The 26,728-nt window shown below is 34.8% G+C and overlaps 1 pseudogene; it reads right to left on the bottom strand.

Moving 5' to 3' along the window:
- Positions 1–18,311: 18,311 nt before the first annotated feature.
- LOC103254722 overlaps positions 18,312–26,728 on the bottom strand; it is a 75,738-nt pseudogene continuing 67,321 nt past the window's right edge.

Below are 26,728 nucleotides of genomic sequence, written 5' to 3'. Positions count from 1 at the left end.
TAATTTCATCTACCATATAAAATCTTCTTGTGGTTTTAATTTGAAGTTATCTGATATTAGTAATGAACATTTTTTCATATCCTTGTTGGTCATTTATATGTCTTCTTTTGAAAAAAATGTCTGATTATGTATTTTGACCACTTTTTAATGGGATTGTTCATTTTTGCTTTTGTTGTTCAGTTGTTTGAGTTCCTTGCAAATTCTGGATTTATACTTGGAAAATATTTTCTCCGATTCTACGGATATCTGTTCACTCTATTAATTACTTATTTTGTTGTGCAGAAAAGCTTTTTGGTTTAATTAAGTCTCATTGATGTGTTTTGTACTTGTTGCATTTGCTTTTGAGATTTTAAATATGAATTCTTTGTCTAGACCAATGTCGTGGGGATTTTTTCCTCTTTAGAATTACTTTAGCAATTTGTGCTCATCTTTGTCTCTATATGAATCATTTTCTCTGACTTTGTGATAAATGACACAGGCACTGATAATCAACATTGAATCTGGATTGATTTGGACAGTATGTTTATTTTAATGATATTAATACTTCTGATTCATGAGCATGTCATGTTTTTCCTTTTGTTTGTGTCATCTAATATTTCTTTCATCAGTGTTTTATAAATTTTTGTAAGGTTGTGGGGACAATTCAGGGTTAGGTGTACAAGTGGTCATTGTGTAGATAAAGTTTGGGCCTCACTTCACCAGTGTCTTACAACTTGATTATTGTGTTTGTCATGCAAACATTTTAGTAGTTAACTTTATTGTGTATTGTATTATCTTTGTATATAACATGAACGTTGGGTCATACTTAGAAAACTCCAAAACTTCTGGTTTTAGAGGAATTTATTCATGTTGACTTCCGTATTTGAGTTGTTTTATTTTTTACACTTAGCTCTCTGATATGTTGGAAGATTATTTTTCAATATAATGTGAAGTATATCTCCAATTTTATTTATTTTTAAAATTAGCAAATACGTTTTTCCAGGATAATTTATTAAAATGTTCATATTTGGCTCAGAGATTTGAGATACCATCTTTATTTTGTATTAAATTTCCCAAAGCACTTTCTACTCCATTTCTTGCCTTTGTATTTCATAACAGAATTATAGAATTTTACAAAATGTTTCAACATTCAGTAGAGGAAATTTACTTAGCCTATAGTGTTTGTTTTCCATTATTTCCTATTGTTCAGTGTCTGTTTTTCCATGTAAACATCAGTTAAATATGTTTAATCATCTTATGCTAGAACATAAACTCTCTTTCCAATTGTCCAAGTATACTTTTGTGCTTTGAGGGTATTATTGTTTAATTACTCTTCATATGAAGTTTACACATTACTTGTTAATTGTTTTTCTGGATGTTTTATCTTCTTTGTTGTCATTTGAAAGAATTGTGTCTTTCAATACATTATTTTTAGTAACTATAAGGGCAATAAAGTACTGTATATTAATTTTGTATCCTACTACATTTCTAAGTTTTTGCTGCTTGATTTAATTTTCAATGATTTCACAGATATTTCTGTTGCACTGTTATATTACCTACAATATGCAGTTTTACTTTTTTGTTTCCCTTTCTTATGTCTCTAATTGAATTATCTTGTTTAATACATTGGCTAATCCATGGAATACAAATATACAGATATAGACATTCTCACTGTTTAAAAATTTTAATGCTATTTAGCAAAAATGCTTTTGGCAGGATGATGAGAAAAGGATATACATGTGTGTGCATATATCTGTACTCGTGTGTCTTTGGAAATCATCCACTAAATGCTGTTTACTTAAATATTTTTATTTGAATTAGTCAAATGCTTTTAAAGCACTTATATTGGTAATAACATGCTTTTTCTCTTGATAACTCTTAATATGGTGTGTTATATAATTGTATTCTAATGTTAAGTTAACCTTGTATGATAAGAATTCCACAGACATCATTTATTTTTAAAAAATATATGCTTGCTTGTGATCACCAATATTTTGTCTAATAACATGTGATATTAGCTTGAAATTTTATTATAATATTACTTTTTAATCAAGCTTAGCTATGCATAATTTATTTGCTACATTAAAACATGGAAGTTTTAAAAAGTTTTTTTATTTTCTGAAGCAGTTTATATGACATAAAGTGCTATTCATTTTGAGAGGTCAACTGTCTTTTAAAATCCCCCAGGCCTGTTTCTTCTGAGAGTGTGAATTTTTCCTTTAATAAATGTTTTCACATTTTTAATGAAGACTAGTCTTTTAAAATTTTGTACATCTAGTGAGATTAAGTTATTTCCCCCCTAGAATTTCAAGTTTATTTGTAACAAAGTATGCAAAGTAGCCTTTTATATTATTTTTATTTTACTACAAATCAGTAACTCTTCTAAGCTTACATTGCATTTTTGTTTTTTCACATCTTTATTATTTTGACTTTTTAAATGTTTTCATTTGACCTGAATTTGACCATTTATTAAATCTACTATATATGTGTGACTTTATCTTTGTAATTATCTTCTCTGTGCTTTCTGTTGTTTTATTTATTTCTAATTTTTAATTGAAAATTTACTTTATTTTTATATTGTTCCATTTATGTGGAACACTTGTTTAAGGCTATGAGTTTTCCTTTGGTCACTGCTTTAAGTGCATCAAGTTAATTCTAATACATATTGGTTATTATTTTTGCTATATTTTTGAATACTCTAATTTTATCTGTTTTGTTCTTTTTAGTGTTGCTTAAAATATTTTATTTATTTTCTCATGTGATGAGCATTTTTAAAAATTTCATTATTCATTTTATTCAATTGTGATTGAATGCTCCTGATATCACTTTTACGGGAAAAAGTTCACTGGTGAGTCTTGTGATTAAATATAGAGCAATTGCCGGCCTCGTTGGATCAGCCTGTAATCCCACGCCTTTGGGAGGCTGAGGTGAGTGGATTGCCTGAGCCCACGGGTTCGAGACTTGCCTGGTCAGGCGAGAACTCATCTATACAATAAATAAAAAAATTTAGCAGTGCGTGGTAGCGTGCGCCTGTAGTTCCAGCTACTTGGAAGGCTGAGGTGGAAGGATCGCCGGAGCCCAGCAGGACGAGGCTGTGGTGGCCGGGAGCGGCCACTGCACTCCAGTCTGGGCGACAGTGATACTCCAACTCAAAAAAAAAAAATAGTGCAATTTTTATGACTGTGCAATGTGTACTTGAGAAGAAGGTATATATTTGTTATCAGTGTGTATCATTTGATATAGAACCATAAATCTATATTATAATTATTTTTTATTTTATTTAAAATTTTTTAGTGAACCAGTATGTGTTGTTAATGTGGGTGCTTTGTTGCAGTCTTCTATTATTATTGTGCTTCTGTTTATTTCTGCTACCACTATTAGTTTTTGTTTTATTATTTTACCTTCTTATTTATGTAATATATAGATATACATAATTATTATCTTTTGTGTAAATTGTAGATTCTAGTATCATAATTCATTATTTCTTGCCATATTTAATAAGTTTTGACTTAAAGTTTACTTTGTTTGATAGTGGAAGAGCAATATATGACATCAAACAATATTCTTAGCCTTGACAGACATTAGTCTATCTTTTTATTTTTAACCTTTTACTCATATATATTATATGTATATGGCGTACGGCAGGCATTGCTTTGTGTGTCAAATTGAAAATCTACTCACTTTAATTAGTAAGTGTAATCCACTCACATTTATTGATATGACAGGCAAATTTTGTCTGAACAATATTATTTAATGTATTGTTAAAAATTACTGCATTTATTATGCTGTATTAATGGTATGTCTATGTGATTTGTTTTTATTTGTTTTTGTGTTCTATAAAATCACATATAAAAGCTTTCCTTTTGGTTGTGGTAATTAGTCATATATGTATATCTTTTTGAATGTATGTAGTTCTCTGTTTTTAAAAATATTTATTTATTTATTCATTTTGTGTCTGGGTTTCATGATTTTTTTCCTTTTATCTATTTTCTTATAGAAAAGCAATGGTATATCTTTCCTTTCTTGTATTTATAAATTTCTTGTTTTAATTTTTAAAAAAAATTCATTTTTTTCACATTTTATCCATTCATGTTTTATATTAAATACAAATGAATTCTTTTTTTTTTGAGCTGAAATCTCACTCTGTCACCCAGACTAGAGTGTAGTGGCCGCTCCCAGCCACCACAGCCTCGCCTGCTGGGCTCTGGCGATCCTTCCACCTCAGCCTTCCGAGAAGCTGGAACTACAGGCACGTGCTACCATGCCTGGCTAATTTTTTGATTTATTGTAGAGATGAGGTCTCGCCGAGTTGCCCAGGTGGGTCTCGAATCTGCGGACTCAGGCAATCCACTCACCTCAGCCTCCCAAAGGTGTGGGATTACAGGCTAAGCCACCAAGCCCAGCTAAAAATTAATTCTATTAAGTGATCACAATCAGGCCTATGACAAATGTTACCCAATAATCTCTTTGGATGAAGCCTATCTATTAGTAAAATGCTAAAGTATGGTTCGATATTGTTTAAGTAAGTGTATTTTTTTCTTAGTATTTATTAAAATTTATTCTTCATTAAGCACCTTTTAATTTAATATCTATTTCTGAAGTATGATTACTAACTTTTTTTTATACCAATAACTAATTTTTATTCATTTTATTTTCAAAATTATCATGTAGTAAAATCAAGCTTTTTTGGTGCACAGTAGAATGAAGTTTAATATATGCCTGAATTTATGTAACCACCACAGTTAGGGTACAAAATAATCCCATCACCCCCGAAGACTCCCTTGTGCTACCCATTTGTAATCACACCTTTCCCTCAGCCCTATCCCTGGCCACTGATCAGTTCTCTATCACTCTAGTTTTGTCCTTAGAGAATCCTGCAACAATGGACCATATAGTACATAAGCTTTGAAGATTGACTTTTCTCTGCACAATGCCTTTGAGATTCATCCAAGTTGACATGTATACTAATAGTTTGATCCTTTTCATTGCTGAGTAGTATTCCACTATATACCTGTGCCAAAGTTTTGCATTCACTTGTTGAAAGGTATTTGGCAATTGAGAATAGAGCTGCTGTACCTATTAGTGTACAGATTTTTATTAACATGTTTTCATTTCTCTAGGATAGACACCCAGCAGTGGGATAGTGGGGTCATATGGTGCATCTATATTTAACTTTACATGGAAGTTCTAGAATGGTTGTATCATTTTGCCCTTCCATGTCTGAAGCTCCAGTATCTCTGTATCATTACCAAGACTTGGTATTGTCAGTATTTTATATTTTGAACATTCTACTAGTTGCGTAGTGATATCTCATTGTGATTTTGATTTGCACTTGCCTAATGGTTAAAGATATTGAACATGCTTATTTGCCATTCATACATCCTCTTTAGTGAAGAATCTATTTAAGTCTGCCTATTTTTTTAACTGGTTTGTTTGTTTTCTTTTTTTTTAATTAATATTTTTTATTATGGTTTTGTGGGGTACATTTAAGGATTAGGTGTACAATTACGTTTCATTCAGGCACCCTGTTGATAGGAGGTGTTTTCCCATCCTCAGACAGATATTTGCTACTGTTAATGCCATCCCCCCCCAGTACCATCAGTCATTTTCTAATAGTATTACATTGGATGTTCAAGGTCCATTATATGAGTGAGAACATGTGATACTCGGATCTTTGTTTCTGTGAGAGGTCACTCAGTATTATAGATTCTAGTTCCATCCAGGTTGGTGTGAAATTCATGACTTTGTTCTTTTTTATGGCTGCGTAGTATTCCATTGTGTATATGTACCACATTTTTTAAATCCAGTCCTCTTTTGATGGGCAGCATGGTTGTTTCCAGGTTCTTGCTATTGTGAACAACGCTGCAATAAACATACGTGTGCAGGTATCTTTTTTATAGAGTGATTTGTGTTCTTCAGGGTATATTCCCAGTAGGGGGATTGCGGGGTCATATGGAAGGCCAACTTTTAGAGCTTTTAGGAATCGCCACACTGCTTTCCACAGAGTTTGCACTAGTTTACACTCCCACCACAGTGTAGAAGTGTTCCCTTTTCACCACACCCTCTCCAGCAGCTGTTATTTTTTGAGTTGTTGATAATTGCCATTCTAACTGGAGTTAGTTGGTATCTCAGTGTGGTTTTGATTTGCATCTCCCTGATGATTAGTGAGGTTGAGCATTTCTTCATGTGTTTGTTGGCTGCTTGGATGTCTTCTTTTATGAAGTGTCTGTTCATATCTTTTGACCATTTTATAATGGGGTTGTTTGTTTTCTTCTTTTCAGTACATTTCAGTTCCTTGTAGAACCAGGATGTTAAACCTTTGTCAGACCTAGAGTTGGCAAATACTTTTTCCCAGTCTGCAGGCTGTCTCCCTGCTTGCTTGATGGTTTCTTTGGCTTTGCAGAAGCTTGTCAGTTTAATAAGGTCCCATTTGTCTATCTTCTCTCTTATGACCTGTGGGTTTCGGGTTTTGTACAGGAATTGGATGCCAGTTCTGATTTCCATGAGAGTATTTCCTTCCTTTTCTAAGTTTCTTATGGTTTGAGGTTTTACATTTAGGTCTCTGATCCATTTGGTGTTAAGCTTTGTGCATGGGGATACAACACCAGTTTTCCCAGCACCATTTACTAAATAGGTTCTCCTCTCCCAAGTGGTAGGTGGTGGGAGCTTTGTCGAAGATGAGTTGGTTGAGAAATTGAGGTTTTGCTTCTGGAATCTCAATTCTGTTTCATTGATCTATATGCCTGTTCCTGTACCAATACCAAGCTGTTTTGATGATTGTAGCTTTATAGTAAAGTTTGAAGTCTGGTAATGTGATACCATCTACTTTGTTTTTTTTTTTTGCTGAGGATTGTTCTGGCTATTCTTGGACGTTTGTGTTTCCATATGAATTCCTGCATTGTTTTTTCTAGGTCTGAGAAGAATGTTGTTGGTAATTTAATGGGTATTGCATTGAATTTGTAGATTGCCTTAGGTAAGATGGACATCTTCACAATGTTGATTCTTCCAATCCATGAGCATGGGATATTTTTCCACTTGTTTGTGTCATCTTTGATTTCTTTGAGCAGTGTTTTGTAATTTCTTTGTAAAGGTCTTTCACGTCTCTGGTTAGGGAGATGCCAAGGTATTTCCTTTTTTTTGTGCCTATTGTGAATGGAATTGTGTTTTTTATTTGAGTTTTTGTTTGTTTATTATTGGTGTAGAGAAATGCGATTGTCTTTTGTACATTTGTGTTGTATCCTGAGACTTTGCCAAAGGCCTTTATCAATGTAAGGAGGGCTTTGACAGATTCTCTTGGGTTTTCAAGGTACACAATCATATCATCTGCAAAGGGAGATAACTTGACTTCCTCTTTTCCTATTTGAATACCTCTAATTGCCTCCTCTTCTCTGATTGCTCTAGCCAGGACTTCCAATACTATGTTGAACAGGAGGGGTGAGAGTGGGCATCCTTGTCTAGTTCCAGTTTTCAGGGGAATTGATTCCAATTTTTGTACATTTAGGAGTATGCTGGCTGTGGGTTTCTCGTAGATGGCTCTTACTATTTTGAGATATGTTCCCCGTATGCCTAGATGTTCAAGGGTTTTTAATCAAGAAGTGGTGCTGGATTTTATCAAAAGTTTTTCTGCATCTAATATGATCATGTGGTTTTTGTTTTGACATCTGTTGATGTATTTAATTACATTTATGGTTTTACGAATGTTGAACCAGCCTTGCATCCCAGGAATGAAACGTACTTGGTCATGGTGGATGATTTTTGAGATGTATTGCTGAATCCGGTTTGCTAAGATCTTGTTGAGAATTTTAGCATCTATGTTCATCAAAGATACTGGCCTGCAGTTCTCTTTCTTTGTTGGATCTTTACCTGACTTGGGTATCAATGTGATGTTGGCTTTGTAAAATGATTTGGGAAGAGTTCCATCTTTTTCAATTGCCTGGAATACCTTCAGTAGGATTGATATCAGCTATTCCTTGAATGTCTTGTAGAATTCTGCTGGAAAGCCATCTGGACCAGGGCTTTTTGTTGTAGGAAGTTTTCTTATTACATAGTCGAATTCCTTGATTGTTATTGGTCTATTTAGGGTCTCAATTTCTTCTTGTTCCAACCTATGTAGGTTGTGTGATGTCAGAAAGTCCTCCATTTCCTTAAGGTTTTCAAGTTTGTTTCCATACAAGTGTACGTAGTAGTCTCTAATGATCTTTTGTGTTTCTTTAGAGTCAGATGTGACTTCATCTTTTGTGTTTCTGTTTGTGCTTATTTGGTTTTTTTCTCGTTTTTTCTTGGTCAGTCTAGCTAGGGGACCTTCAATCTTGTTTATCCTTTCAAAGAACTAGCTTTTTGTTTCATTGTTTTTTTCTATTATCTTTTTGTCTTCTATGTCCTGGATTTGGGCTTCTATTTTGGTGATCTGGATTCTTTTGCTGAAATTAGAGTTTTTGTGGTCTTGCTTTTCCAGCTTCTTTAGGTGGCTTGTTAGGTTGTGAATTTCTGTTCCTTCCATTTTCTTCATGTGTGTTTGTAGGGATATAAATTCCCCTCTTACTACAGCTTTTAAGGTGTCCCAGAGATTTTGGTAAGATGTTTCTTCATTTTCATTTGTTTCCAGGTATCTCTTGATCTCTGTTTTGATTTCATCATTGACCCAGGAGTTGTTTAGCATCATGCTGCTTAGTGTCCATGTCTTTGTGGGTTTTGGGGGGACTTTTTTGGTGTCGGTGTTTATTTTTATTCCACTGTGGTCTGAGAAGGTGCATGGTAGAATTTCAGTTCTTTTAAATTTGCTTATGGTTGATTTATGGCCAATTACATGGTCGATCTTAGAATATGTTCCATGCGGTGATGAGTAGAATGTATATTCTGTGGTCTTTGGATGGAGTTTTCTGTAGGTATCAATTAAGTCCATTTGGTCCAAAGTAACATTGAGGTTCCGAATCTCCTTGCTGATATTTTGTCCTGATGATCTGTCTAGTGTTGTGAGTGGGGTATTAATGTCCCCAGTTATGATGGTGTTAGAGTCAATATCTTTCTTTAGTTTTATAAGAAGTTGCTTTATGAAAGTTGGTGCACCTATGTTGGGTGCATATATGTTTAGGTTAGATATTTCTTGTTGATGGATTGAGCCTTTTATCACTATGTAGTGGCCTTCTGTATCTTTTTTGATTTTTAATAGCTTGAAGGGAATTTTGTCTGAAATTAAGATCGCTACTCCTCCTTTCTTTTGTATTCCATTCGCCTGAAAGTTTGTTTCCCATCCTCTTACTTTGAGTCTGTGGGTGTCCTTTCTAGTGAGGTGAGTCTCTTGAAGGCAATAGATTGTTGCCTGATGATATTTTATCCATTTTGCCATTCTATGTCTTTCAGTGGTGCATTTAGTTTGTTCACATTTAGGCTAATAATTGAAATTCAACAGTTGATCCCTGTCATAAGGTTCTTACAGAATTGTTCCTGTTTGTTTGTTGTCTTTCTTTGGGTTTTGGAGTTGGTTCATGTGTGTTTTTAATCTTTTGCCTGTACTCTTGTGAAGAATGCTGTTGTTCTTTTTTCTTTTTCTTCTGTGTTCAGTACTTTCTTAATTGTTTCTTGTAGAGTTGGTCTGGTGGCAGCGTAGGTTCTTAGGGATTGGATGTCTGGAAAAGATTTCAATTCTCCCTCACTAATGAAGCTTAGTTTGGCTGGGTAGGTTATTCTTGGTTGAAATTGTTTCTCTTTTAGAACTTTGAAGATAGGGCTCCAGGCTCTCCTTGCCTGAAGGATTTTTGTGGATAAATCTTCTGCTATTCCCTGGTAGGTAGTCTGGCTTTTTTCTCTTGCAGCCTTTTGGATTTTTCCTTTTATAGCTACTTTGTTTAGTCAAATTATTATGTATCTGGGAGTTGGACTTCTCATTTGTTGTCTTGCAGGGGTTCTCTGAATCTCTTGTGTTTGAATTTTTTCATCCTTAATGAAATGAGGGAAGTTTTCTTGAATGATTTCATGAAATGTTTCTTCCAGTGTGGCTTCTGTTTCTCTTTCTGCCTCAGGAAGCCCAATTACTCTTAGGTTTGGTCTCTTGAAGTGATCATTCATTTCTTGCAGGTTTTGTTCTGTCTTTTTGATCTTCTTTTCTATGCTTTTGACAGTTTGGGTTAGTTCTGTATTTTGGTCTTCGAGCTCTGAGATTCTTTCTTCTGCTTGGCTGATTCTGCTTTCCATGCTTATTAGTTTGTTGTTCATTTCCATCACAGTATTCTTTACTGCTGTCATTTCTGACATCAGCTCCTTCCTATTTTCCTCTTGTCTCTTCTTAATTTTTTAAATTCTCTCCATTAATGTCTTGATGTCTGGGTTTGTTGCATGTAACCAGTCATTCTGGCGGCGCTTCATTTTTTGTGTTCCAGAATCTGTTTTCTCAGTGTCTGATTTCCCAGGGTTCTGTGTAAGACCTATATTCTTTTGGTTTTTCTTCATTTGTCCAGTTTTCCCCTCCCTACTTTTTACTTCCCTTCACGTCACCGTCTTCTTTAATTTTGTTATTCAGGGGTAAAGGGATTGATTTTACTTCTGTTTGTTCAATCTCCTATTCTTTATGTATGTCCTCTTACTTTGTTCAATTCTGAAATTGCACTGTAGGTTGGAGGTGGTCCTTTTTGCAGTTTTGAGATTTACTTAAGGGGAGATCTGTGATTCAAAATCTGCAGGTCCTCATAATCGCTGACATTTGTGTGGATAATGTGGAACCCACTTTCCACTGCCCTGGAATCTGTCCGTGCAGTGAGGCTGTAGGTTTACTCTCTGAAATAAAATGTGGTTAGTAGAGGGGAGAGAATGGAGCAGATAGTGGGTTGAAGAGATGAGTGGAGAGATAGAGGAGTAAGGGGGGAAACAAATGAGTGTGCCAATAAATAGAGAGAGGCCTATACTGAAACAGATAAAAACAATAGACCACAGCTACAGACGAACCAGCTCTCATACAAAAAATAAACAATAAATAAAACATATAATGATGCTAACATACAAGCTACCCAACCACCTTGTTAGTGTGCTGTTCCTCTATACAAAGATATGGTTTACAGAGAGAAGAGAAGAGAAGAAAAGGAAAAGGAAAAAAGAAAAAAGGGAACAATGCAGTAGGGATAGAATTAAGTCATTAAACTACTAGAATCAATGAAGCACACTCTGAGACATTTTGTTTAAGTCCAATGTCCTTTCAGGTCTGATTTCTAGTTTTCTTTTGAAGTTGGTAAATTGTTTTGCAGTTAGGATCAGTTGTCCCTGATCTGCTGTGAAGGACAGTTCAGATTAACCTCCGTTCAGCACTTTGGTCTATGTCTTTATCAAGCTTGTTTCTCCCGTTTCGGTGTTGTTACCTTGAATCGCCAGCAGGTGGTGCTATCTCAGCTGCTAGCCCCAGAGGGGGTGGGGCCGGACAGGAACAAGATGACTGCCTGCTTCTGAGCAGGCAACAGGAGCCTTACGCCGGGTGGGCAGGACAGTCTCGGACGCAGGAGAGGTGGCAGCGATTCCAGCAGATCTTCTCTGAAGGGGTTTGGTGTGGATCGCCTTGGGCCCGGGTGGTGTGATATGCTACCCATCACAGAGGCCACGGTTGTGGCAGCAACGGCGGCGGTGGCGGGGAGAGGGGTTGCGGTGACAGTGGCAGCAGCACTGTTTGCAGCGCAACAACTGTCCAGTCTGTTGTGATGTCTCAGCGGTGGCAACAGCCAAGCTCTGTATGAAGAGCAGGTTGTGATGTTGGGGTCCCCAGACCCCCAGGGTGAGAGTCAGAGACCCACTGCAAATCTCCTTTGCAGAGGGCTTCAGAGACGGGGTTGCCCCATCGCCATCTTGCCGCTCTTGTCGATAACTTTAACTTTTATTTTTTTCTTTATTTCAATCAAGTGTTGTTAGCATGTATTTTTTAACAAAATGATTTCTATTCTGAAGCTCTATTTTAGATTCCAATAGTTGGTTTTAACATCTTCAAATGTTTTTAGAGGTTATTTAATTCATTTTGTTTTGAGTGTTTCATTAAGGTTTTCTTCTGTTTCTTGGTTTTCTATTTGGAACCTAAGACTTTTCAGCTGCAGCTATGTAGTTCTCAGTTTTTTTGTTTGTTTTGTTATAAAAGCTTTGTGCAGATAAAACCGCATTTTAAAAAATATATTTTTTTTGTGGACACAAGCGCTGTCAATGTGGTTTATGTGGTTTGGTTTACAAAGTTCCCAGTGAAAGGGTGCACTCATAGCAAAATGTAGTTATTTCAGTGAGGTGATCAGGTGTGTGTGTGTGTGTGTGTGTGTGTGTGTGTGTGTGTGTGTCCTTTTACCCTGTTTGGTTCTATTTTGTACAGCATTATTCTCCATGTGCTTCTTTTTACTTATTTTTACTTTCTTGTTTATGAAGGCTGCCTTTCTTCCCTCCATGTCTCCCACCTTTTTTTAATTACTTTTTTCTCATGGACAGATATTGGCTTTTGGAGACTCCCACTTTGAATCTCACTACTATATTTCCTTCTAAACATGTCCTTGTCAACAAGGATTATTTTATAGCTTTTAGTAAATATGGGTTTTCTCTAAACTTTAGCTGAATCTTTAGTTTTCAGTTCCCATTTTTTCTTTGTAGTTCTTTTTTTTTTGAGTTGGAGTCTCAGTCTGTTGCCCAGACTGGAGTGCAGTAGCTGCTCCCAGCCACCACAGCCTCAACCTGATGGGCTCTGGTGATCTTTCCACCTCAGCCTTCCGAGTAACCAGAATTACAGGTGCGCGCTACCATGCCCGGCTGATTTTTTGATTTATTGTAGAGATGAGGTCTCGCTGCCCAGGCGGGTCTCAAATCCGCGGGCTCAGGCAATCCACTCACTGCACTCCAGTCTGGGCGACAGTGAGACTCCAACTCAAAAAAAAAAAAATTTAGAGCAATATTTGTGACTGTGCAATGTGTACTTGAGTAGAAGGTACATATTTGTTATCCGTGTATATCATTTGATATAGAACCATAAATCTATATTATAATTATTTTTTATTATTTTATTTAAATCTTTTTTAATGAACCAGTATGTGTTGTAATGTGGGCGCTTTGTTGCAGTCTCTTATTATTATTGTGCTTCTGTTTATTTCTGTTACCACTATTAGTTTTTGTTTTATTATTTTACCTTCTTATTTATGTAACATATAGATATACATAACTATTATCTTTTGTGTAAATTGTAGATTCTAGTATCATATTTCATTATTTTTGAACTGGGAGTTCAAGTAATAATCCTACTAAAAATTGATGATTTTAAAAAATGTACAGGTAATGGGAAGTTAGAACTGTCATTACGTCTTCTATTATGCTAAGTACAAGTGAGTTATATGATTTTATTAGCTTTTCTTGTTAATTAATCATTTTTGAAGTGTTTAGAGAGAGAGTTAGGTGGTATCTATTAATTTTAGGCTGCTTGAAAATAAGTTTCAAAAGATATTTAAATTTCTGCTGCTATGGTTTGATGTTTATTAATAAATTTATTCAGGTATATTTATGTACTATAAAATTCACCCAATTAAAATAAACAATTTAATTTGCTTTAAAAAACAAATTTGCCTATTAAAATTATCACTGAAATTCAGTTTTAGAACATTTTTATCATTATGATTAGGTTCCATATTTTTATTTATTGTTAGCCATTATTTACTGAACTTCTCACTCCAGGGAACCAATTATGTATTTATAGATTTACCTTTTATAGATTTATCTTATATATGGATTGTACAATATTTGTTTTTTGGACTGGCTTCTTTAACTTAGTGTAACATTTTCAAGGGTAATTCATGTTGTAGCATGAACCAGTACTTAATTTTTTAATCCTTGAATTTTATCAATTTTTGATGGACATGTAGGTTGTTTCTACTTTTTGGCTATTATGAACAGATTAAGGGTCACAATGTATTCTATCAAAAATTGTTTAAGAATCCACATCTAAACACATTGTAACAAAACTACAAAATAAGGAATTCAGAGTTGTTCTACAAAGTACTCAAAAAGATCAGCTATCTACAAAATATTAGTTAGATTGCCAGTCAACTCCTTAACTTTAACAATGGAAGAAAATTTCAACAACGATCCACAAATATTAAATAAAATCTTAATATTCTAAATATAGCAATATATAAAAATTTTGACAGAATATGACAAAGTTTCTTTTACTAGCAATCTATGATTGACTCAAAGTAGTATATTGTGATTCACCATATTAATGTGTTACAGATTAGAAAACATATAATTTGAATAAACAATTATAAAAGCTTATTATGAATGTAATCAATAGTTGTTCAAATATTTTAGAAAACCAAAATGAGTTAGAATTTTTATGCAAATAAATTTCAAAAATTTGCAAAATTAAGCAATGTATAATTTTATCAATAACTACATAGATGGTAGAACTAAAAACAGAAACAACTAAATGATAATTACAAAACTGAGTTTAATGTTTACCTCTGCAATGAGAGTGAATTGGAATTTGAGGAAAGCAATTGATAGGGAGGTTTACAAATGTTGTGAAAATGTTTTATTTATTTATTTTAATTTTTTAATTGGAGTCTCACTCTATCGCCCAGATTGGAGTGCAGTGGCATGCTCATAGCCACCCCAGCATCGACTTGCTGGGCTCTGGTGATCCTTCCTCCTCAGTCATCCAAGTAGCCAGAACTACAAGTGAATCCTACCATGCCCAGCTAATTCTTGGTTTACTGTAGAGATGAGGTCTCATCAAGTTGCCTGGGCTGCTCTTGAACCCTCAGGTTCAGACAATCCATTCGCCTCATTCTCCCAAAGTACTGGAATTACAGGCTGAGCCACTGAGAACAGCCTGTGTTTTATTTTTTATTTAGTTTTTGTTCACAGGGATGTTTGTTTTGAGTCAACAATGAAAATATATGTATTTTCCCTATTGTCTTTCTTATATAGTATTTAATGATAACATTTAAGAACTTTTTTTAGGTGTCTACTTTCTAATTTTTTTTGCCTTTGCATTTTACAGCCAGATTGTAACCCGTATGCAGACAGCAGAGCTATTTGCACCAAGGAATATGATCCTGTCTGTGGATCCAATGGTAAAACCTATGGTAATGAATGCACATTTTGCTTGGCAAAAAGGTAAGAGTACAATAGAATTGCTTTCTTTTCCTACTTATTAAAATAACTGTGTCAATGTGATAGCTACTAGTGGGTTCTTCTTAATCTACAAGCGTACATACAAGAAACAGATTTGTTTTTGGTTTTTAATTAAAGCTTAAAGAAGTACTCAAACTTCACCCTGGAACTCTCACTTTTAAAAGTACGTTAACTTGAACTACATACATGGTGATGACCTGTTTTAAAATACTCTAGTTGAGTTAACCATACTCAATTTAATATAATATTAATTATATTAATTTATATTGATTGTAATATTAATTGCAATTTTAATTACTAAATCTGGATCAATATGCTATAGAGTGGAAAACTCAGGGAACAAAGTGTGTTTTTCTTACTTTCCCCTTCCTCAAATCAGGGTGGGTTCCTGTTCTTAATCAGAACTGAGAATATAGCCTTGCAGCAGGACAGAGTCTGGAGGGGAGCAGGGCACGACTTTGAAAAAGTGAAGTCCAAGCTCTGCAACTTATATCTTGTTCAAATGCTTAGTCACTGAAAAGCCTTTTGGATACAATGAGAAAATCAGACATGTTGTTTTCTTCTTCTTTTTCTCTCTTTCTACAGACGAAGTAATGGCAAAATTGCTTTCAAACATTATGGCGCATGTTGACTTTTGTGATGTGGCTCTATGAACGCATATGCTCCTCTTGTAATTCTATTCTGCTGTTGAATTCTACAGAATGTTAATCTTTAGTGCCTTAAGTTTCTGCATGAGTAGGTGAATCCTGTTTTAGAAACAAGATAGGCTGTAAGAATTGAGATATTATTGCAATTTAAAAATCTTGATAATTTAAAAATTTTAATTATTTGTCAATGTCCAAATACTTGATGCTCTAAAAATCAGTTGTTTAACATGTTTTAATCATAAGACAGACATTCTTCAATAATTAAACACTTTTCTTAAAAAACATGTTTAGTTGTGTTTATTAAAATGACTTTTATCTTCATCATTGCACAAGGGGTTCACAGAAATACATAGTATAGGCAATGGTACTTACAACAATGTTTCTCAAACCTGCCTTTAGTGTATATTTAAAATCTAGATACCTAAAATCCTCACTGTTCTCATAAATCAAAATTTTTGGAAGAAAGTTATGGTACCAAAAATTTATCCAGCACCCTAAGTTAGGCAAATACTGACATACACTTTTAGTTCTAAAATGTGCTTAGCATTGAGAGAAACGTAGATTATGCTACAGAGTTTGGGGGAATTTTACTGTACTTTTTCAGCTAACAATCACAAAAGAAACAGTCACAACAGAGTATACATCATGAGTAATTGGTAATTTTAATTACTGTTTGGTCTAGCAGAGGCCCTGCCATCCACAACTCAAGTCTTGCATTTTAGGGTACCACATTTATTTCACTTCTTAACTACTGAGTATTATGCTTAATTTGAAGTTAAGGTGCTCATTTAAATTTTATTTTTAACAAAGAGTAGAAATAATAGTGGAAGACAATAAAGTGCCAGAATTTTCAAATCTGACTCATGGTCATTACTCCTAAATATTTATAGAAATGAGATAATAACATATTTGACATCTCAAGTACTTATTCTGCATTTATTTGACATCTCAAGTACTTATTCTGCATTTTGTGTATCCATTAATCTTAAAATTTGTTGATCAATATTAACTTGGTTTACTTTGAACCAATTATCTGCTCTTTTCTGTAATGATCTTTTATAAGAGATGCTTTAGCAAACAGTGATACATTTATACAGGTAGTCATTTGTTATTTGTTGCTTGACATGTTTATTAAACATCTACTATTTCAGAATATATGCATTATACTAACCATAAAATGATTATCACATTAAGATGCAGTTGACCTACTCAAGGCACTGACTATGTAATTGGTTATAAACCAGTTAAAGTTATTTTCCAATAGTAACTGGAAACTTGAGCTCTTGAAAAACTACTCAGTACTAAGAGCTCTGTTGTGCTGTTTCACTGATATTTTAGTTTTTATTATAGTTTTTGTAAACTCTTGTTCTGTGGACTTAATTAAGTTCATTGTGTAGTCTCAATTTTAGTATAAACTCAAGAGAGTAACAAAACTGAAAATAGGAAGATTCAAAATGAAAGATAATTTTAATTGAAATTTTCTGTTTGTCTCTTAGACTGATGCAATTGATTGTTCCACTGCTTTGACATGGCACATATACAGTTGTCTTTCATGTGATGGATAGTTTGCTTTAAGACAAACATATTTTTGTGCCCAGGTTAACAGTGAAGCAATATACTCTCAAGGAATCTCAGTCATATTTTTCTGCTGAGTATAGTATTTTAAACTTTAGTTATTTGGGTAATGACTCATGTTTTCAAAATTAAGTGATCTGAGCATGTCTGCTTCTGACTTAATCACTGACAGAGTTTATTATTTGACCACAGTGTTTCAACTGCATACTAGATTACACCTTGCCTGACTTCAGTTGTCAGATTTTGGTTTATTTATTGTCCTTAACTATTAATACTTTTTCCATTCTTTGTCATTTTTATTCGTAGTCGTATTTTCTTCCTTGTTTTTAGTACCAGATATGGTGAAAAGTTATAGCCAACTGTTATTAAAACATTTGTTTGCAACATATACTCCCTTTATACCACCAACCCGAAAGTGACTCTTTCTGTGAGCTTTTAAAAAATATACCACCATCAAGACCGGTAGAGGGGTAAGAGTAAGAGAGATGAAAGGGAAGGGTCCAGGAGGCCAAAAGAGAAGAAATACTTCAAGCCACAGTAAGAATGAGCTGTATTTAATTTTTTTTAAAGAGGAAAGTGGTATAACCCACAAGTGATGTAGTAATGAGGATACAAAATTAAATCCCATCATATAACTGAAGACTTTCACTGTATTTGATGTAATTACAATGAAAGGCATAAAAAGTGTAGTAAACCAATGTTAATACAGTCCAAATTAGTCTACTAGGCAAGATGGTGCAATAAGTCATTTAAGTCAAAAGTGTCCTGCCCTTATGTAAATGGCTAGCAGGCATGAAGAACACTGCAGTAATTAATCCACAGAGCTTTCTACATGTAGCCATAAAATGTATTGTCAAATGGCACACTGTCAAATACTGGAAAAGGATGCCACAATGGAGCTTTCTCTTTTATAGGTATGAATGTGAGATTCAACTGTCTCAACTAAGGAGTAACTGTATTTTTCTGCTAGGAATTCCAGTGTTAATTGACTTTGTCTTGAATTATATACAGTTTTTTTGTAGTAGCTACAGCAATGATACTTTCCTTGGGGTATAACTCTAAACTGTATAAAAGAGTTTCTTGTTGAAGTCTAGGTTGTGAACACTTATTATCTTTTATTGCACATCTCACTTGTGCAGATTTTGTGTGGCTTCAGAATCATATGAGGCTGATTGTTTTCCCATTATGCTTCTAGGGTTATGTCTCTCTTTGTGTTTCTGTCAAACATTCTGAAGAAATTATTATAATATCCAGTCATGACAACACTGTCAGATTCATTCCACTAACATTCAAATTTGTCAAATATGCAGCCATTTTCATACAGTGAACAGAGTTTTACTTCTGAGGCATTCATGCACTAGTGTGTTTCCACAAGCCTGTTTTTCATATTTAAATCTCACATTTTGACTGACAAATAGTCCCTAGTCATCACACATTGACCACTATGGCTGAATTTTACTTGGGAAAAAATGACCTGCAAATCTTCGGGTTCTTCAAGCAGTTTAGATTGCCTGTCACAGAGGTTAGATGCCCTCATGTCATGCAACCAAATAGTTCTTTTACTGCTGCTGTATGTAAATGTGTTATATTTAACTATTTATTTGGCTGTTTGGATAAAACTCTGCTACTGCAATCACCTCAGTTACCTCATCCTTATTGGCAGGTTTTATACCCACAATATTAAAACTCCTGTTTGTAATTTCCAGATGCTAAAAATTAAGTGCAAATTTTCGGTAGATAAATATGTTTTATAAACACTGTTAATAGAAATTGAGTTGATGTAATATGTATGAACACTGGCAAATACTCTTCCTAGACTGACCTCAACCATTAGATTCTTGGGCTTAAAGACTGGCACTCGTGGTGTAGTAACTATATATATATATAATATATATATTATATTATATTACTATATTTGATTTATATATATTCCTTCCATCTTCCTTTTCAAGTTATGCCCCTCTTATCTCTTGTCCTTTCACTGATTTTCCATTGTATTGTCCATCATTTATAGACTAAGCTGTATTTTTCTGGAGTAACCACCTAATTATGCTAATCTTTTCTTCTATCTCAAAATCTTTTTAGTCAAATCTGGTTCATGGTTCTTGAAGGTGCTAAAAATATTACATGGTCTCTGTTAGGCAACTGGAGTTTGTTGTCCTGCTCCTGATGAAAGATTACAACTCTACCTCCTTTATCTCCCACTGCTAGCTCTCCAGAATAATTAAATTCTACTGTAGAAATATCTGCTTCTGCTACATCATCATCTATTCCTTTCACCTGAGAAAAGCACCACGGAATATTATTCCCACTTCCAGATCCTGCTATGTTGTGTTGAAAATGGTGACCTTGCTGGGTTCCTCAGGGTATCCACTTCTTGAACTCACTGGCCTCACTTGGATATGGGGGTGGAGGCTGGAGAGAATAGATGCTGCAGATGGCATTTGTGGGGGAAAGGCTGGGCAGGAGAGAAGGTAGGAGGAGCAGCAGACCAACAGGCAAAATGGTGGATTTCACCCTGTTGTTCTTAATATTGGAGAGTACCTACCTATGTGGAATTTCATGGCCAATATTTCTCTCATTATTAACCTCCATGAATTTGATTGTTCTCTGCCTTCAGTATTTAACTGGCTTTTGTAAACCTCATACATTCAAAGTCATGGACAGCAGACCATACTTATTACCCACGTCATCATTTTCAAGCAAAAGCACCTGGGTTTAAATGGCTATCATGGACTTGCAGTTCAGGGCTCATTGATCGCTATCACACAAAACTGCTCTGCTATTTTTCATTTTACATAACGAGACATTTTAAATAATCTATTTGAAAAATGGATTTTATTAGGCAAATTATGTATTTTGAAGTTCTTATTTTCCAGAAGAGAAAATGCCTAGGTATTAATTCAGTTGAGATGTAATAATTTCTTCACACGTATAGTACTTGAAAAATGAGGAGAAATATTATGTTTTTAGATGGGACTACTTAAAAATAAAGTGACAGAGATTATACTTTAAATTAGCATGACTGAGTAATTTTAATGAGAATGCCAAGAATAACTTTTGGAAACAAATGCCTTAAAGTTTATGTGAAAATGTTTTTTAAAAACTCAAATTAGTTCAAATTGCATAAGTCAATTGGAGACTTAGCAAGGTATATATTTGCTAATATACCATAAGCAGATGTGTATCAAACTCCTGAATTTAAAATGGCAGCATACAGCCAAACTAACTTCACACTGAACCTGACAGAAAAACAAGTGTACAGCTCCAAGATCTACACTAGGGACAATTAGAACTCACATATGAGGATAAGATAGTTCTTAGGCTACAGAGAAATAAATCGAAATATTTTAATCAGATTGAAGGAGAACTGGACTTCCATATCTGCAGTGCCCCTCTTTTTTAATTTATTAATCCAGGCACTATGCATGCAGAATATTTCTCCAAAACTCACATGATCTACATTGAGTTGGTCAAACAGATTACCACACATCCTGGGTTCCCTGGTACTTGAATTTTCATTGCCTATACCCAGTAACATTGTGACTTCATGAACAGGGAAATATCCCCGAGGACAGGTAGAGGAAAATGGATGAGGCAGGACTATTATATTCACAGTCCTGGAAACGTTGGTCTGTAACCCAATAAAAGGGAACAACAAATCAAAGTGAATATCCAGTAGCATCATGCTGAAGAAGGTACATTTTAGGTTACCAGGTTAGCTAGCCTTCCACACTGCAGCTGGGATGATGGATTTGGGAACTCTCCATTTGGGGCAAGAAGCATTTTAACTTTACTATCAAATATAATGAAAACTACAAGAGGCCTGTTACAAGATAGGAAATAGAATACATGTAAATTGAAACAATTACAAATCAAAATATTGAGAGAGATGAAATTAAAAAGTAAATTTTCTGGTGTTTTTTTTTTGCCTTTGCTTTTAAAAAAGTGTGATCTAAGATGTCATTTCTTTAAAATAACTTGTGCCAGGCTCGGTGGCTCAGCCTGTAATCCCGTGCTTTGGGAGGCCGAGGTGAGTGAATTGCCTGAGCCCGCGGGTTTGAGACCCGCCTGGGCAACTTGGCGAGACCTCATCTTTACAATAAATCAAAAAAATTAGCTGGGTGTGGTTGCGCCTGTAGTTCCGGCTACTTGGAAGGCTGAGGCGGAAAGATCGATGGAGCCCAGCAGGTCGAGGTTGTGGTGGCTGGGAGCGGCCACTGCACTCCAGTCTGGGTGACAGAATGAGACTCCAACTCAAAAACAACAACAACAACAACAACAACAACAAACTTGTTATATCTATAAGATGTTTTTTGAAAGACCCCTGATTACCACAGCACATAAACATGTAATAGACTCATTACAAACAAAAAACTAGAAATAATAAATGAACCACAAAAGAAGAAATTAGGAAAAAAAGGAAAAAGGAGAAGAATCTCAAACAAACCAGAAAACAAATAATGGAATAGCAGTAGTAAGTCCTAACTTATCACTAATAACACTGAGTGTAAATGTTCTCAATTCTCCAATTAAAAACATAGAGTAGTGGAATAAGTAAGATTCAGCTATACGCTGCCTCCAAGTAAGCCATTCCAACTATAAAGACACATGTAGACTGAAAATGAATATTTGAAAACAAATATTCAATTCAAAGGAAAACCAAAAAAAGAAAAAGAAGCAGAAGTACCTATTCTTATATCAGATAAAATAAACTACCAATCAAATACTGCAAAAAAGACAAGGAGGAACATTGTATACTGATAAAAGGGCCCACTCAGCAAGAAGATAAAAATTGTCCATATCTATGCACTCAAGGCTAGAGCTTCCAAGTAAATAAATAAATAAATAAATAAATAAATCTAGATCTGCAATACAAGCAATAGACTGCAATACAAAAATACTAGGGGAACTTAACACCCCATTTTTCATAATGGATAAATAATAATCTGAATAGAAAAAAAAAAACCCTTGAACACCTAGGATACATGGAACACACCTCAAAATAGTAAGAGCCATCTTGAGAACCCCACAGTCAACATACTGCTAAACAAACAGAAATTGAAATAATTTCCCCTGAAAACTGGAGCAAGACAAGGCTGCCCACTCTCACCTCTCTTGTTCCACATGGTGTTGGAATTCCCAACTAAAGCAACTGGACAAGAGAAGGAAATCAAGTGTATCCAAAAAGGAAAGGGGAAGTTAAGTTACCCCTCTTTGCAGACAACATGATTCTATACCTTGAAAATCCAAAAGAATCTATCAAAAACTGCCTTGCACTGATAAAGGACTTTGGCAAAGTCTCAAGTTATAATATAAATGTGCAAAAGACAATCACATCCCTATATACCAACAATAAACAAACAAAAACCCAATTAAAAAGCAGTATCCCTTCAAAATAGCCACAAAAAACAAAAACAAATAATAGCTTGGCATCTCCCTAACCAGAGAAGTGAAAGATCTTTACAGTGAAACTACAAAACACTGCTCAAAGAAATCAAAGAGCACACAAACAAATTGAAAACTATTCCATACTCATGGATAGGAAAAATCAACATTGTTAAGATGCTACAGATTTAACATACTACCCATTAAATTACCAACATAATTCTTCTCGGACCTGGAAATAGTCATACAGAAATTCATATGGAAAGATAAATGACCATGAGTAGCCAAAACAATCCTCAGCAAAAGAAGCAAAGCAGGAGGTATCACACGTCCAGACTTTAAATGTTACTATAAGGCTGCAATATTCAAAACAGCCTGGTATTGGTACAAGAACAGGCATATGGACCAATGGAACAGGATAGAGATTCTGGAAGCAAAACCTTAATTTCTCAACCAATTCATCTTTGACAAAGCAACCACTGGGGAGAGGGGAACCTATTCAGTAAATAGTGCTGGGAAAACTGACTGACCACATACAGATTAAAACAGGACCCCTACCTATCACTATACACAAAAATCAGCTCTAAATGCATCAAAGACATAAATGTAAAACCTCCAACTATAAGAACCTTAGAAAATGCAAGAGACCCCCTTATGGATATTGGAACTGGCAACCAATTTCTGATCAAAACTCCAAGTGTCCATGTCATAAAAGATAAGATAGACAAGTGGGACCTTATCAAACTGAAAAGCTTCTGAAAAACAAGAGAAACCATCAAGGGAGTAGGGAAACAGCCCACAGAGTGGGAAAAAATTTGCCAACTGTATATCTGACAAGGCCTAACAACATGGATCTACAACGGATGCAAATGTGCTGAAAAGAAAAAAATAAACAACCCTATTACAAAGTGGACAAATAGACATTTCTCAAAAGAAGACATATGAGCAGCCAACAGATAAGTGAAAACATGCTCAGTTTCACTAATTATCAAAGAAATGCAAATGAAAACCACACTGAGATACCAACTAATTCTAGCCAGAATGACGACTACATTATCAATAAAAAAAAAAAAAGAAAAAAAAAGATGTTGGATTGGATGTGGGGAAAAGGGAATACTTCTAAACTATTTTGAATTTTTAAATATTTTCTATTTTATTTTACTTTTTATTATAAAGATGTGGGGTACAATTCAGGTTAGGTATACAAATGTTCATTATGCAGGTACCCTTGTTGTTGAGGTGTGCCCCTCCCTCCCCTGGCAGTTTCCCTCAACTGCCAATGTTACCCCCTTCCCCTGGTAATTTCCTGCTACTGCCAATCCTTTCTTATAGTATTATGATAATTGTTCAAGGTCACTTATGAGTGAGAGCATATGGTACTCTATTCTTTGTTTCTGTGATAGATCACTGAGTATGATAGAGTCAAAATCCATACTTCTACACTGTTGATAGGAGCCTAAACGAATACCTCTGAAGAAAACAGTGTGGTGATTCCAAAAAGATCTAAAAATCATCCTTCCATGTGACTCAGCAATCCCCCTTCTGGGAATATACCCAGAGGAACTCAAATCACTCTGTGAAAAAGATACCTGTACACACGTGTTTATTGCAGCATTATTCACAATAGCAAAAACTTGGAACAAACCGTGCTGCCCATCACAAGGGGACTGGATAAAAAAATTGTGGTACATATACATGATGGAATATTATGCAGTCATAAAGAAGGACAAAATGATGAACTTCATGGTAATTTGGATGAATTTAGAGTCTATAATACTGAGTGATCTATCACAGAAACAAAGAACTGAGTATCACATGTTCCCACTCGTTAGTAGAATTTGAACAATATAATACTATAAGAAGGGAATTGTCAGTAGTGGGAAACTGCCAGGGAGGAAGAGGGGTACACCTCATCAACAAGGGTACCTGCATAATGACCATTTGTATACCCAAACTTGTATACATTTCAAAAAACTGGGGAAAAAACCCAAAATTAATAAAGAAAAAAAAAAGTTAAACTATATGCTGTATTTAATTGGCTCAACTGACATTTACAGCACATTTTACCAACTGCTACAGATTGCATGTTCTTTTCATTGGCATATACATTGTTTTCCAAAACAGAAAATGTCTTAGGCTATAAAACAAATCTGTAAAAATTCATAAAATAGAAATTTTTCTATATATCCTTTCTTTTTAAAAAATTCTATTTTATTATAGAGATGTGGGGTGCAAGTAAGGGTTAAATATACAAGTAGGCTGCATGAAGGTAAAGTTTGGGCCTCCTACTGACCCTCAATCCCCCTGGTTTAGGACCGGGTACTTTTTGTGTTGTTATGTGTCCCCCTACCCTCCCTTCCTCCCTTGGCAGCATCCAGTGACTGCTGCTCTCGACCTTGTGCTAATGTGACTAGTGTTCAGAGTCCACATATGAGTGAGAACATGTGGCATTTAGTTCTTTGTTTCTGTGATAGATCACAAAGCATGATGGTCTCCAACTATATCCAGTTTGCTGCAAAGTACATAATTTTGTTCTTTATGGCAGTGTAATACTCCATTGTGTATGTATACCACATTTTCTTTATCCAGTCGACTTTTGATGGGTACCAGGGTAAGTTCCATGTTTTTGCTATTGTGAGTAGTGGAACTATAAACATAGGTGTGCAGGTGTCTGTTTTGTAGAATAATTTATGTTCCTCTGGGCATATTCCCAGGAGAGGTATTGCTGGATCATATGGAAAGTCAATTTTTAGTTTTGGTTAAATTGCTTTGGCTATTCCTGGTCATTTGTATTTCCATATGAATTTCTGTATTGTCATTTCCAGATCTGAGAAGAATGATGTTGGTTGGTAATTTAATGGATATTGCATTGAATCAATCTGTAGATTGTCTTTGGTAGGATGGTCATCTTTACAATGTTGATTCTTTCTATTCATGAGTATGGAATATTTTTCCATTTGTTTGTGTCTTTTTGGATTTCTTTGAGCAGTGTTTTGCAGTTTTCATCATAAAGGTCTTTCACTTCTTTGGTTAAGAAGATGCCAAGGTATTTCATGTTTTGTGTGGCTATTGTGAATGGGTTTGTGCTTTTTATTTGGTTCTCTGCCTGCTTGTTGTGGGTATGTGAGAATGCAACTGTCTTTTGTACATTTATTTTGTACCCCAAGACTTTGCCAAAGACCTGTTTCAGTGAAAGCAGGTTTTTATCAGATTCTCTTGTGTTTTCAAGGAATAGGATCATATCTATAGAACAGGGGGATAACTCAACTTCCTCTTTTCGTTTTTGGATACCCCTGATTTCCTTCTCTAGTCTAATTGCTCTTGCTAGAACTTCAAACAATTTTGAACAAGAGTGAAGGGAGTGGAGAATTGTCTTTTTCTGGTTTTTAAGGAAAATGTTTCCAGTTTTTGTCCATTTAGCAATATGATGACTGCAGGTTTATTGTAGATGGTGCTTACTATTTTGAGGCATGTTCCTTCTATGCCTAGGTGTTTGAGGGAATTGTCTTTATAAATTAGGGATTTATAAAGAAGGGATGCTTGATTTTATCAAAAGATTTTTCTTCATATAATGAGATAATCATGTGGTTCTTGTTTTTACATCTGTTGATGTAATTAATTATATTTTATGGTCTTGTGGATGTTGAATCAGCCCTGCATCCTAGGGTTGACGCATACTAGGTCATGGTGGATGGATTTTGAGATATGTTTTTATGTGATTTGCTAGAATATTTTTGAGAATTTTTGCATCTATATTCACTAGGGATATAGACCTGTAGTTCTCTTTCTTTGTTGGATCTTCACCTGGTTTGGGTTTCAATGTGATGTTAACTTTGTAAAATAATGTGGGAGAATTCTGTTCTTCTCAATTGCTTGGAATATTTTCAATAGGATTGGAACCAGCTCCTTCTTGTACATTTTGTAGAATTCCCCTGGAAAACCATCTGGTCCAGGGATCTTTTTTGTAGGTAGTTTTATTATGATGGAGTCAATTTCCTGGGTTGTTATTG

This window comes from Carlito syrichta, unplaced genomic scaffold, assembly GCF_000164805.1.
Source record: "Carlito syrichta isolate Samal-C Ts95f unplaced genomic scaffold, Tarsius_syrichta-2.0.1 Scaffold287386, whole genome shotgun sequence".
Taxonomy (NCBI): Eukaryota; Metazoa; Chordata; class Mammalia; order Primates; family Tarsiidae; genus Carlito; species Carlito syrichta.
This window is presented reverse-complemented; position numbering and strand designations above follow the sequence as displayed.